This window comes from Ictalurus furcatus, chromosome 10 (assembly GCF_023375685.1).
Source record: "Ictalurus furcatus strain D&B chromosome 10, Billie_1.0, whole genome shotgun sequence".
Lineage (NCBI taxonomy): Eukaryota > Metazoa > Chordata > Actinopteri > Siluriformes > Ictaluridae > Ictalurus > Ictalurus furcatus.
This window is the reverse complement of record NC_071264.1, coordinates 21,958,252-21,971,723: the sequence shown is the minus strand read 5'-3', so window position 1 is coordinate 21,971,723 and position 13,472 is coordinate 21,958,252.

Below are 13,472 nucleotides of genomic sequence, written 5' to 3'. Positions count from 1 at the left end.
TTCCCAGCTTTCAGTGAATTGAGTTTGGTAGTTAATTTATATTAATTATGTTGTAATGTTGCTTTGCAGTCATCCTGAAATCCCTGTTTTGATATTTAGTGCATTTGAATTCTTTCCTAATTTTTTATATTTAACTATATATCTCCTGGCGATGTAAAATAATCAGTGTCTAATCAGGGAAAAAGCGAGGTGCTGATATAAAGACAACAAAGTCTCATCAGGATACAAATCAAATTACACAAAGGCCAATAGTGTTATTTCCAATAGTGTTAGTGTTATTTCCCTCCAAACACAGCACTCTTCTACTACACTCCTGATCAGTGATGCTGAATTAGACTGGAGAACCTCCCAAATGGTGATAATAATAATAATAATAATAATAATAATAATAATAATAATAATAATAATTATTATTATTATTATTATTATTATTATAATAATAATAATAATAATAATAATAATAATAATAATAATAATAATAACATTGGTGACTTTTACTGAGATACCTTAAAATGAATCTGGCACATATACATATATACATTTCTGCACATCATAGGTCATGTTAATCTATCTATCTATCTATCTATCTGTCTGTGTCAATAGATAAAAATATCTACTGTTTTCAGCTACTACAAGCTCAGAAGCACTTTGCTTGCACAGCGGATGAAGGAAACATTTCTCTGGAATGTTTGAGTACTATACTCAATTTTGTATGACATCCACTGTTGTAGCTTTAATGGTAGGTTTGAAATGTAATAATAAATCAGAGATTAAAGACAGTATATTTTAAATCACAAAGTAAGAATCAGCAGTAAACTGTAAATGAAATACATAAAATCGTGAAATTAAAATGTACAAAATGTAAAATATATTTTTTTAGAGAGATTAAGTGAGCTGAGTTCATGCAGTGATTTAAATGTAAAGAAAGTAATGTGGAATGAAGTCTGGATGTTACCGGTAGCCGGTGTAAGTGAGGAAGAGTAGGCGTGTGAAGATCCCATCACGTGAATATTGATTCACTAAGCTCATTAATGCTTTTGTCTGATACACTAATAATAATAATAATAATAATAATAATAATAATAATAATAATAATAATAATCCTGTTATATATTTTATATTATTATCATTATTATTATTATTATTATTAGAGAGCTATTTCATTCTAGGAGGAGTCTACTAATATAGTTTGGATTGGATTATAGTAGGAGTGTTGGTATCTCAAAATTTCAGGGTCAGTGCTTTGAGCTCTGGTCGTTTTGCACGTTCTCCCTGTGTCCACCTTCCAAAAACATGCCGGTAGCTGGATTGTTAACTCTAAATTGCCTGAAGATGAAATAGTTAATGAATGGTTTATGAAAAATTCATGTCCGCATGTTAACCCTGTCACCATCTTGGGCTTTGAACACTATGATTGCTTTTCCCAGTGCCAGCTGTTGAACAAAAACACAATATAAAATATTATCACGTGCTGTGCTTGAAAGTGCTAGTTTGTACTTTTACGTTTTGTTTTCATCCCAACTACCCATTCAGAGTGGTTCATGGCCTCAGACAATACTAATACTGAAATTGAATTCCCCACCCCACATTACGCAGTTGGAGCTCAGTGCAAAAATTATTGGCCATGTCGAGCAATGGACGTAATTGAGGACGGATTAATTTTCCAGCACAGTATTTACAGCCCAAACAAGGTGGCTTTGATCAGGTGCTGGAAGGTCCAATCAGGGCTGACTGCAGCCCAAGGTGCCACAGACAAGCTGCAATGTTACATTTTTGCACCTGGGCCTGAAGAAGCCGAATGCGATTAGACACATGCAAAAACAAATGCTTTTGTTCGGCCAGGACGAAACCTTTCCCCACTTCTCGGCTCATTTTCCTCCAACACTGTTGCCATTGTTTCCCCTCCACTGCCTCTCGTCACTCTCTACTTGTTAGAGTGTTAATGAGGACAGCAAGCGTTTCTCACTCCAACGGATTTCTAACACCTCCTAATGAGGAAGGATGGGCACGGAGGGAGAGGAGAGAGGGTAACTGGGAGAGGTTGATATGGGGGGAAGTGGAAAGGGAAAAGGGAAAGTTAAATAGGGAAAAAGAAAAGGAATGACTGAAAGGGAATGGCATATGCAAAACAGAAAAACATAATGGTTATGAGTCAGAATTTGAGAAGCAGCAAAAAAAAAAACAAAAAAAAAACAAAACAAAACAAAAAAAACCCCAAGATGAGGAACAGGGAAATTTAGATATGAAAAAAAGGTTCAAGAAAAAAGGTTTAAGAAACAAAGAAAGAAAACAAGAAAAGGCAAGTGGGAATGAAAGCAAAAACGTAAGTAAGAAGGGATGTGTAGATGGATAAAAAAAATCAACAATGGGGAAAGGTAGAATGGGAATTGGAAAGAAAGCAGAAAACTTTAGAGAAGGTTAACAGCAATAAGATTCAAATTAAAAGAAGAAAAAGGGAATAAAAGTGAAATAAGGAGTAAAAAGAGGAAAAGAGTCATGTGGATAAAGTTAAAAATAAAACAAAAGGAAAGAGGAAAGGGGTGTATATGAAAAAAGGAAGGGGAATAAGGGAACAAGGAATATATGGACAGGAAACAACAGAAAGAAATTGTTAAAGGCAAGGAAAAGAGAAAGCTGGCCTGTGCAAAATGTGGAAAAGGAAGAAAAAAAAAATTAGGAAGGTTAAAGGAAAGGAAGCAGTGAAGGAAAGGTAGATTATGAAAGTTGATCAAAAAGAGGACATGAATACACATCAAAAAGTCTGTTTTAGGTGATGCCTCCAAGTCTCTCAGAGTTGTTATGGTATTTAACTGGAGGTCAGGGGCATGATGGGAAAGCTGAAACAGGTGCCCTCATCCTCTAAGCTTGGCTGCTCCTGATAATTGGTGTTCAGCACCTTTTATAATGAAGGTCAAGTTTTTTCCCCTCCTCATTCTTCAGAACCACTGAGGAGCATTATATAGCTAACTAATTTTAATGACTGCATCCTGACAGAAAACACCAACCACAGACACTAAAACACTTGACATGAATAGATGTGTTTAATGGCTTATTTAGAGGATCATTGGTGTTGCTGAACACCAACAATGTTAAAGGATTAAACAACCCACATATTGGGTTCTTTTGAAGAACACAACAAGGCCTGGATAAAGACACAACTAGAAGGACTAGCTATTTTAAAATATCACTTATTTAGCCTAGAGATTAAATTAAAAGTAAGTATACTGTAAAAAACAAAAAACAAAACAAAACAACAACAAAAAAAAAACCAAAAAAAAAAAACCCAAACAACTTATATTTATATGAATTGTACTATAAACTTCCATCAGTTAAAATGCATTTGACATTTTTTAAAAATAATATCTAGTTTCTGTAAGTAATGACAATTATTTAATGACAATTGTTTATTTATTTCCTTAACATTACAGTAAAATCCCTTGTTGAATAAATAAGGTACACCTAAACAAAACAACAACAACAAAAAAACATCTGTTAAGTAAGGATAATTTGACATCACAGTTTTGCTAGAAAGAAAAATGACAATTTACACTCAGTTCATATACATTTAACCTTACCTGTTAAAAATACCTGTTTAGATGCTGTGAATCTACTGCACACCTAATGTTAGTTATTTAAGTTTCTTAAATTATCAGCTTTTTAAAAAATCATTTATAGTCATATACTTTTTTAATGTTGCAGATTGGACAGTCTTCAGAGTTCAATTACTAAATGTTTTGTTATATTTTATTATCATATACTTAAACACTTCAACACTCTTTCCTATAAGATTTTGTCATTATATAAAAATACTGGCGGGCACACGGTGCATCATGCAGAGCATCAACAGAGACATGTTGCCTCGGTATTCGGAGTCAGTGCCCCCTCAGAAGTAGAGGTGCCAAGCGACTCGGTGCCCTCTCTGCCCAAGTTAGCGTGGAGGAGCACTGAGCCTGAGCTAACTCCCTCCAGGTGTGCATGGGCCTGCAAACAAAGAGCCTTTTCAATGTCCTGCATGAGAATGAAGAGGCCTTGGGTTTGGCGCAAAAATATTCCTGGTAAAAAAGGAACACTGCTTGAGCAGGTGGTAATATTCTGTTACAGTGGTGCACCAGCCTATGAGCCTCAATTAAGTCGGCCCGTTGTTTTCAGTGGCAAAATCAAGGACATTAATTAAAGCAGACGCAAACATAATACAAGGCTATGAGCGCTGCCTGAGAGTGTATCTCCAGTTCCTACCCATTTGAGTGTTAGACTAGGTGGGGAAGATAGCTGGTGAGTGAATTACATATATCTGGCCTCAAGCAGAGTACATGGAGGACACTCAATATAAATAGGATATAACCAGGACCACACACATGTCATTTTGAGCTTTTTATGGAGGCTGGGTGATTTATATTAAACATTATCATCCGATTCATCAAAACATTCAAAACACTTTAGCCACATACTATCTAGCCAGATACTACTAACATAATTATAGATAATTACAGTCTATCCATCCATCCATCCATCTTCTACCGCTTACTCCTTCTACAGGGTCGCGGGGGAACCTGGAGCCAATCCCAGGGAGCATCGGGCACAAGGCGGGGTACAACCTGGACAGGGTGCCAGTCCAATTACAGTCTATAACAGTTCATTTTTTGAAATATTACAAATTCACCCTTTAAACCCATTTTTCTGTTTGCTATATACAAGAAATTTCTCTGCTCTAAGTCAGACAGATGTATTAACAGAAACACCATTAAGCTGTATTAACAGAAACACCAATAATAATTCAGGAATTATTAACCCCGTAAAAATTCCAGATTATTATTTTGTTATCCATTATAAGCATTTTATTTACTCACTACAATTAATTATTTTGTAATTGCAGTGAAACTAAATAGGAAAGGTGTATAGTTACAGAATGTCAAAAGTCTAAATGTGTAAAAACCTTCAATAAACAGCAAGAGAAAAAAACAACAACCCTCACTTCTCCTATTGACACTATATAAATAAAAAGTTATAGCACCCCCCTCCCTTTTCCCTTGTTTCAGATTCTGTGGCATTTCAGACTCATTCAAACTGAAATTATTTACATATTAAGAGTAGCTTTCCCTCATCTTTGTCCCCTTCCCCCTCTTTTTCTGTTTGACTGTTTATCTGTTCTCGACAAAAACTCATTCAAATTGCAATTATTTACATAAAAAACAAAATCCCCACACCCGCTTTCCTGTCTGTCCCATTTTTTTTTTCTTTTTTTTGTTGAGGAAATGCAACTTTTGCATCTGAATTAGACAGTCTGGAGACAGGTTTGAGTTTCACAAAAATACATAAATAAATACATAAATAAATAAATAAAATTTTATTTTATTTTTTTCTCAGCAATTATAACTGCGATAAAGTGATAATATATTAATTAAAAGCAAAAGTAAAAGTGCACTACTTTTCATTTTACCTTAAATTGTATTGCAACTTTGTTTAAGAAATACAAGCTTCTAATGAAATAAGAATCTTGTTCCAGTTATTGACCTCAAGATTCCCTTTTGCTGTTTTGTTTAGCAAATGATTAAGGGTTTGGTGGATGGGGTTTCCAAATGGCCAGCTGGGCATCTCCTCAATTATATGACACCTAGGGAGGGTGAAAGTTAGCACACGCTTCCTCTGAGATGCCAACCATCTGCACCATTCAAACTGTTGCTCATACTGCATCACAGATGCCCATGATTGAATAATTATGGTGCCAACTTTGCTGTCTTGGATTCCCAAACAGTGATGGCTGTGGCATTGTTGGGATTTAAACCTGTGATCGCCGGACAATAGGGTTTCTTATTGAAAATTGAATGGCAAATGCCAAATGCCAAATTTAAAATTTACAACATAAAGCCCGAATATAATATCAGTTAACACACTACCTAATGACTTAAAACAGTCAACACATTTTATTTTGTCCAGACTTATTTTAGATGTGAAGAGTTCAGTAAGAATCAGCCTCTCAAGCTGTTTGCAGTGAGCAATCAAATTAAGAGTTAGCAGGAATTTGGAAAACTGCACTACACAAAATGTAAAACAGAAAATCTTGACTTTCACAGAGCTAGAAAAAAATGGAACAAAAATAACAGAAAGCATAGCATCGCGATAAGATTAAACAAAATCCAAAACAAATAAGGGGAGATGTGAAAATGTCCTTAAAGGCAAGTAAAATCCATCCATCCATTTTCCATTCCGCTTATCCTGCACAGGGTCACAGGGGAGCCTGGAGCCTATCCCAAAGACATGGGGTGGGGGACATCCTGGACAGTAACACAATGACTACGTTTACATGGACAGCAGTAATCTAATTATTGACCTTAATCTGAGTAAGATAATAATGTGATTAAGGTGTTTACATGAGTTGCTTTTAGAATACTCCTGTCATGTTCCCGTTTTACATGTTATAGAACATAATTAGATTAACAGCCCGCGTCATTACGTCACCGCGCCACGCCGTCTGACGTCCTTCCAGAATTTCACGTATCAACATACAGTTCGTCTTCGTTATGGTACCGCATACAGTTTTGGGTTTTTTTTTTTGTTTGTTTGTTTTTTACGAACGCTTTAAGTGCAGTTAATTATTTGTCATGCTATACGTGCTAATAGACAACTGCTTGAAGCGGTAGGTGTGTCCCAAATCGCGTAGTTACCGTCTATATAGTAGCCGAGATACATGTATTTTTCCCCACTACAGGCCTATAGTAGGAAAGTATGTGATTTGGGACACAGCCGAACTCTCTTGTTCGCCGTAAAACGTAAAACTGCCGTGTGTGATCGTGTCCTGTCGCAAAATGCGGTGAAAACTCCCACATGACGTTCATGATGTGATTAAGGCGTTTACATGTCTGTAATACACGTGGATAATGCGACTAAAACAAGAGTACTCCACCTGTCTTAATTAGATTATTGCTTACTTCAATTATGACCTTAATTAGATTAAGGTAAGTAAAAATTTCTGTTTACATGGTAGTTTCTTAATTAGAGTATGGTCTTAATCGGATTAAGAGTGGATTATTGTTGTCCATGTAAACGCAGCTACTGTTAATAACAGCCACAATCACATACACTACGGACAATTTGTAAGTGCCAATCAGTCTACATCACATGTTTTTGGAATGGGGGAGGAAACTGGAGTACTCAGAGGAAACCCCCATGTACACAGACTGGAGGCCTGACTCAGAGGTGCGAGGCAAACACTAAGCCACTGTGGTTCTTTCACTGTTAGTATCTAATATCTTTTGTAACTTCTGGTAAATCAAACTTGCATTAAATTTCCTTTTTGTTCTCATCATTCCAATGTAACGGTATACAAACTATTGCACTCATTTCTCTACACTTGGACAGTATACTGCTTTATTGTAAGTCACTTTGGATAAAAGTTCTTGTTAAATGAATAGATTTAACACACTGTTAATAACAGTCATGTCAGAAACCAGCAATGAGCTCACTGAGCATCTGGCAAAGGCTCTGTATGAGTAAAGTATGAGTAAAAAGCTTTGTTTTGGACTGTGAATGGTGATAAGAAGATGTTCCCATTTTACTGCTCTCTCTCTTATCTATATGACATTGGCTGGCCTTGACAGCAACCTTGACGGCATCTGTGGTGAGTCACAGCCAGATGTGTCTCATTCACTGACCTTGAGCAAAATTTACTGAAACTTCAGCAATCACATTTATTCATACACCCTTCAGATGGTTTATCTAGTTTTCTAAGGTTCTACTTGGAACTAAAAGGAAAAGTCTCTTTTGCATGTTTCTACATAGAACTTTTAAGGGGACTCCCAGAGGGACAAACTAAAGAACACTTTAGGGTGCTAGATGGAACCCTATATCATAATATATTTTCATAATTATATTATGAAATACAATTATATTACTATATTATTTTTGTAATTATAATAATATAATTATATTATGACCATCTGTTTACTGACATTAATGAGTCATTATCTTGTATTTCAAAATTATTTTGGAAAGTGATGGTTAAAAACATATTTAGAAACCAAGCCTAATGCAACAAGTGTGCCATGTCTGTGTGTGTATCTACTCACAGTCCCATAAGCTGCCAAACAAACTACAACAGCTGTGATGCCACCCGGGCTTGTGATCAGTCAATTGAATAACAAACAGCCTATGCCTATGAATCACTGACTACTGACTGACTTCTGACTGCTCATTGATACTGGAGCAGATGAAAACTTCACAGACATCAACACAATCCACCATCTGCAGATTCCTGTGCATTCCTTGAAACCGTCTCAATCAAGTTGGCAAGGGTTAAAGTCATCACCCTTCAAACCATCCCCATATATATTACATATTGTATACCAGTGCCATGTACAGTGAATCTATTAATCCCCAAACTATCCCACTGCTTCCAGGCACATAACCTAAGGACTCCCTGGATCAAAAATAAAAGCCCAGTCTGCTAAATGTCATGGCAAATGTACTGTATATCTCTCCCAGGCAGACTCATAGCCTCTATATCAGTAGAAAATCCTGGACCTGTCGATCAAAATCTCCACTTGCTATGGAGAGGTCCTCTGTAAGACCAAGGCATGTGCTTGTTTCCAACTGACAGCAGAGCCACAGAGGAATACATTTCAGAAGTCTTAAAGTAAAGCTAGATCAGATCCACCTCACTAGCTTTTGCTGAGTATTTGTTGTTGTTGTTGAGAACAGATAAGGAAGTCTTCAGCACTGCATTCACTATCAAGATCTTAACTAAATCACCGTGACATACCACTACTTACTCCTCTACTACCACCTGTCCAAAAACAAATCAAATCACCAACTACACCTAACTAGACCTTTGTAGTGCCACAATCTTATCAGAATCAGAAGAAGATGACATTTAGTGACACCTTCAGATATTAGGAACATTTGGTTATGCCATTTAGTCTGGTCAGTGCCCCATCTGTGGCACAAGTGTTTGTTAACTTCCTATGAGACATGTTAGGCAGGTTTGCCAAAATGTACATTGATGACATTTTGATATACTCCTGCTCCCTAGGACAACGTATCGAGCATGTACGGAAATTTCTACAAATAACCATAGATCATTGGAAATTTTAAAATATTTGTTAAAATAGAAGAATGTGAGTTTCACTTACCCCAATTTGTATTCCTGGTATATGTCAACATCATAAATGGCACTAAGGGTCAGGCAGTCACAGAATGGCTAAGCCATCAAAGCATCAGAGACCAGATATTTTTAGATATCAAAATTTCTTTCTTTATTATTATTATTATTATTATTATTATTATTTTAAAAACAATTCTGCTGCACCCTCTCTCTTGCATCAACTCCTCACCTCTTGATTGAAAAGACTAGTCCAGAATGCCCAATGTGAACTAATCCTAAAGCTTCCTGATCCCAGTCATTGTTGTGCAAGCTTCTGAGGAGGCTGCTAGTGCTATTCTCTCCCAGCACCAGGGTTCACCAGCTGAAATGTATCCAATTGCCTTTTTATTCTGAAAACTCATACACATGGAGAGAAACAAGAAAGGTTGCCTATAAAATTAGCTTTAGAAGCATGGCATCACTGGTTGCAGCTAAAAAACAGATCCTATTATATATGGATCATAAAAACATTGAGTACCTGAAAATACCATACATTCTTTTCATGTTTACACTTCACTATATCTTTTTGCTCCAGCTTCAACTTTCCAATTTAGCATTTTGTCATGTCACAGTATCTGCAATTAAACCACAATTTACACCTCATGGAGACTGCATGTAGAAATCATACTCAGGTGCAATCCATCGAATGAGCTACTGACTTGATTGAATGTTAAATTAAATTGAAATTGAATGTTAATTCCAGGTGCATTGAAAGTCCATTTTCCAGCTTCAACAAGCTGCATATTGCACTCCTGGAACATCTGATCCTTACCTTTGTATCGCCTTATCACTCTGTTTTATTTGATTTGGGTTATTCTACAACTGTACCTGCATCCCTCTGATGGCCTGTCATGACAAAGTGTGATGAATCTTGTTTAATGTTCCTGGTAGTTGTTAACTGGACAAAGAAGTTTAATGCATGGCTATTAAATATAAATATGTACTAATGTTGCATATAGTAGCATTTGCTTTTAGAGGAGAGAATGTGGCTATTTACTACTTAACTGTTTTTAAGAACAAGGTCTAGTGTTGCATCTAATCTGAAAGTTCTAGTAATAAGTAATAAACAAATGCTTCAGTGAAAAACAAAAAACAAAAACAAATGTATGCAACTTTCCTCTAACCCCAGCAGTACTGAACAGCCAAGCTTGCTTCTTTAGATTTGCAGTGGCGCAACAAGGCTAATGTTGTGAACAAGTAAAGAAAGCTTATAGCTTCCAGCTTAGCACTATGTAAACGGCATATCTGAGTAATCACAAACCCGCCACAAACCGTGCTGTTTCGAACACTTTATGTCATAGTGTTAGGTATAAAAATAGACAAAAAGACATAGATACAGTAAGTAGAAGTAAAAGTCTAATTGCTTTGAATTACCACTCATATACTTCCGAGTGAGGCATGATAACTCTTTAATGAAACTGAAAGAAAAGCCAAGACTCAGTGAAATTACAATTATGATTAAAGTGCAGTTGGCATGTGAAGGAAATGTTGATGTTTCCTGTGATCATGTTATGCTCTGGGCACAGCCTTGTAGTTCGTGCCAAACCTGATATGATGTTGTGATAAATAATGTATGAGGCCTTAACTACTGAATCAGGATTCAAAATGAGTTATGTATCTTCGTTGAAATTTCATTTTAGCAAAACATCCCAATTTATCATTCGCAGTCTTCTGACAAATGTTTTGGTGTGTTTCACATGACAGAGAAAGTGAGAAACGTGCATGTATATGTTTGTTGAACTGCACAGACTTGATTGTGTGTGAAGGATCCCACATTTTGGGGCCCACAGTCTGAGTGGAAAGTGTTGGTTTGCACTGTATCAGTGTCTGATCCTGTCCTCTGTGTCTCATCTGCCTCTTTGAAGTCAGCCCTGACTCTCAACCCTCGCCTTTCTCACCAGTCCCCATTATCATCATGATTATTATGATCATCATAATCATCTCCGCACAGTTAGATGCTTGGCTGCCGTAGTGAGAGAGTTCTTTGTGTGTAAGATCTGAGCAATTTGCAAGCTCATTGAGAAAACCTGTTGCACAAAAGAAGCTTAGATATAGAATCTGTCAGCGCTGCTTCTCACTGGCCACGTATTGCCTTTCATACCCGATGAAATGGGCTGCTTGTGGACAGTTTGGGGAAATTACACTGCAACATCTCAAGTTTTGCTTGAGTTCACAAAGCCAATCTGAAGGAAAGGAGATGTCTCATGTACATCTTAATGGAGATGTTTTTTTCTTCTTTGTATTTTCTGTTTACACTTAATATGTGTATAATTAAAAGACATTTCAGAAAAGGGAACATTGCTGTTTTTGTTCTTCCCTTTAACATTTAGACCAAAAGGAAGGGGTTTAAATTTACCTTGTCATCCTTTAAGGCCTTAAATAATTGTTCAAATTATTGTGTAGTCCTCATTTTCCGCAACTACTGATAACGATACAGAAAAACATGAAGGAGTTATGAACTGTATTTCACCCTTCCTAACTGACAGGGGCAGCGAATGAGTATGCATACTGAGACCTTCCAAAAAAGTCACATAGTGACATGTAACACAGTATTTGCTAAACATACAGCTGTCATACGCCAATCATTCACTTCGTCCTTGTCATGTCAGACACATGAAATCAGTATGGAGATTATTCGGTTATTCTAGTACCTTATGACCCTTATGGGTTACAGTAACTTAGGACACTAAAGAGACCTTTCTACTGACTCTGAAAAACACCAGAAGAAAGATGTGTAGGGTTCCTGCTCACCTGCGTGAACATGCCATAGGCCTGCTGCTGCGAGGCATGAGGACTGCAGATGTGGCCAGAGCAATAAACCGTAATGTCTGTAATGTAAGACGCCTAAAACAGTGCTACAGGGAGACAGGAAGGACAGCTGATCATCCTTGCAGTGGAAAATTACATGTAGCCGTGCCCCCCCCCCCCCCCCCCCAGACGTGATGGAGAACTTGCAAATGCCTTGGCGGAAGAGTGGAGAAACAACTCACAGCAAGAACTGACAAATCTGGTGCAGTCCATGAGGATGAGATGCACTGTAGTACTTAAAGCAGCTGGAGGACACCACATACTGACTGTTACTTTTAATATTGACCCCCCCTTTGTTCAGGGACTCATTATTCCATTTACAGAGGACAGAGGAGTTTGCACATTCTGGGTGAATTTTATTTGTCTTACTAACTTAAAGAGAGAGAAAAAGAGAGGCTAGTGAGGAAATTACTGTTTATAGCTCTTTAAGAGATACAGCACATTGAGCACATTAAGATATAGCACACTATAAGTGATAACAGGAACTAACTTATCCTACAGATGGTCCACAACACTAAATGAAACTATAAATGGTTAAAAAGCAGGACATTTTGTTCATGAATTTAAAAAATTTAAATAAATAACTGACAAATCACTTTGGAATAAAAGGAATAAAATACTTTGGGATGTTTTTATTCCTTACATAACATATTAGACTGGATTAGCCATTCTCTTGTAATCGTCTTAATTTGATCTCTTCAGTGATACCATATCTTGTTTAAAAGCCTCCAACCTTTTAACTTTATCCATATAATTACTGGTTTAATCTTTGGACAAATGTGCTAAATGGCAGAAGTCTGACCTGTCTTGGTGAATACAAGCCTTTATGGTGAGAACCTACCATTAAACAACGTGGTCATCTTTAGAATCCTTGACGTTACTCTCTCCATGTGGCCACAGTGGACGACTGTTGGGGTGAAATATAGTCTGTTGGATTACATGTCACTTGGGGATGTAGGGTACACTAGCACCCCATTCACAGGGCTAAGGGAGCAAGCTTTATTGTGACTGCATGCTAAGGCTCCTTGTCAAAAGTGCTGCTCTAATGTAGCGTATTGAATGACTGAACACTGTTTACATCTTGCTTTTCGCCCTGAGAAGCTTGTAAGTGAGGGGCACAGGGAGAGAGCAGCCGTTTCTGAGCCACAACGTCAATGTCAGCTATTGTTCTTGATGAAAGTGCCTAGTCTGCACAAATGATGTGTACATGATTACGGTGGCATGACAAGGATAGCCGCTGTAATCGGGCCGACTTTTATTATTCCCCCAAGCATAATGAGAAGGTAACTGACAGATGAAACTTGTTATTAAAGAGGAGAAAATAAATGGCGAGCAGTCTGTCTTTATGTATGATGAAACCCAAGCCTTCCATTGGTAGATTTGCCGTTTTTAATAAACCGTGCAGATGGGCAGGCTGGCATGTGCAGCTTTCTGCTAGATGTTTAGATAAAGTCTTCCTTCATAGTCTACGAGTCTTGTAAGAGATACTAAATTTAAAACAATAAGGAGAAAGGAGGTGTTTTTAGTA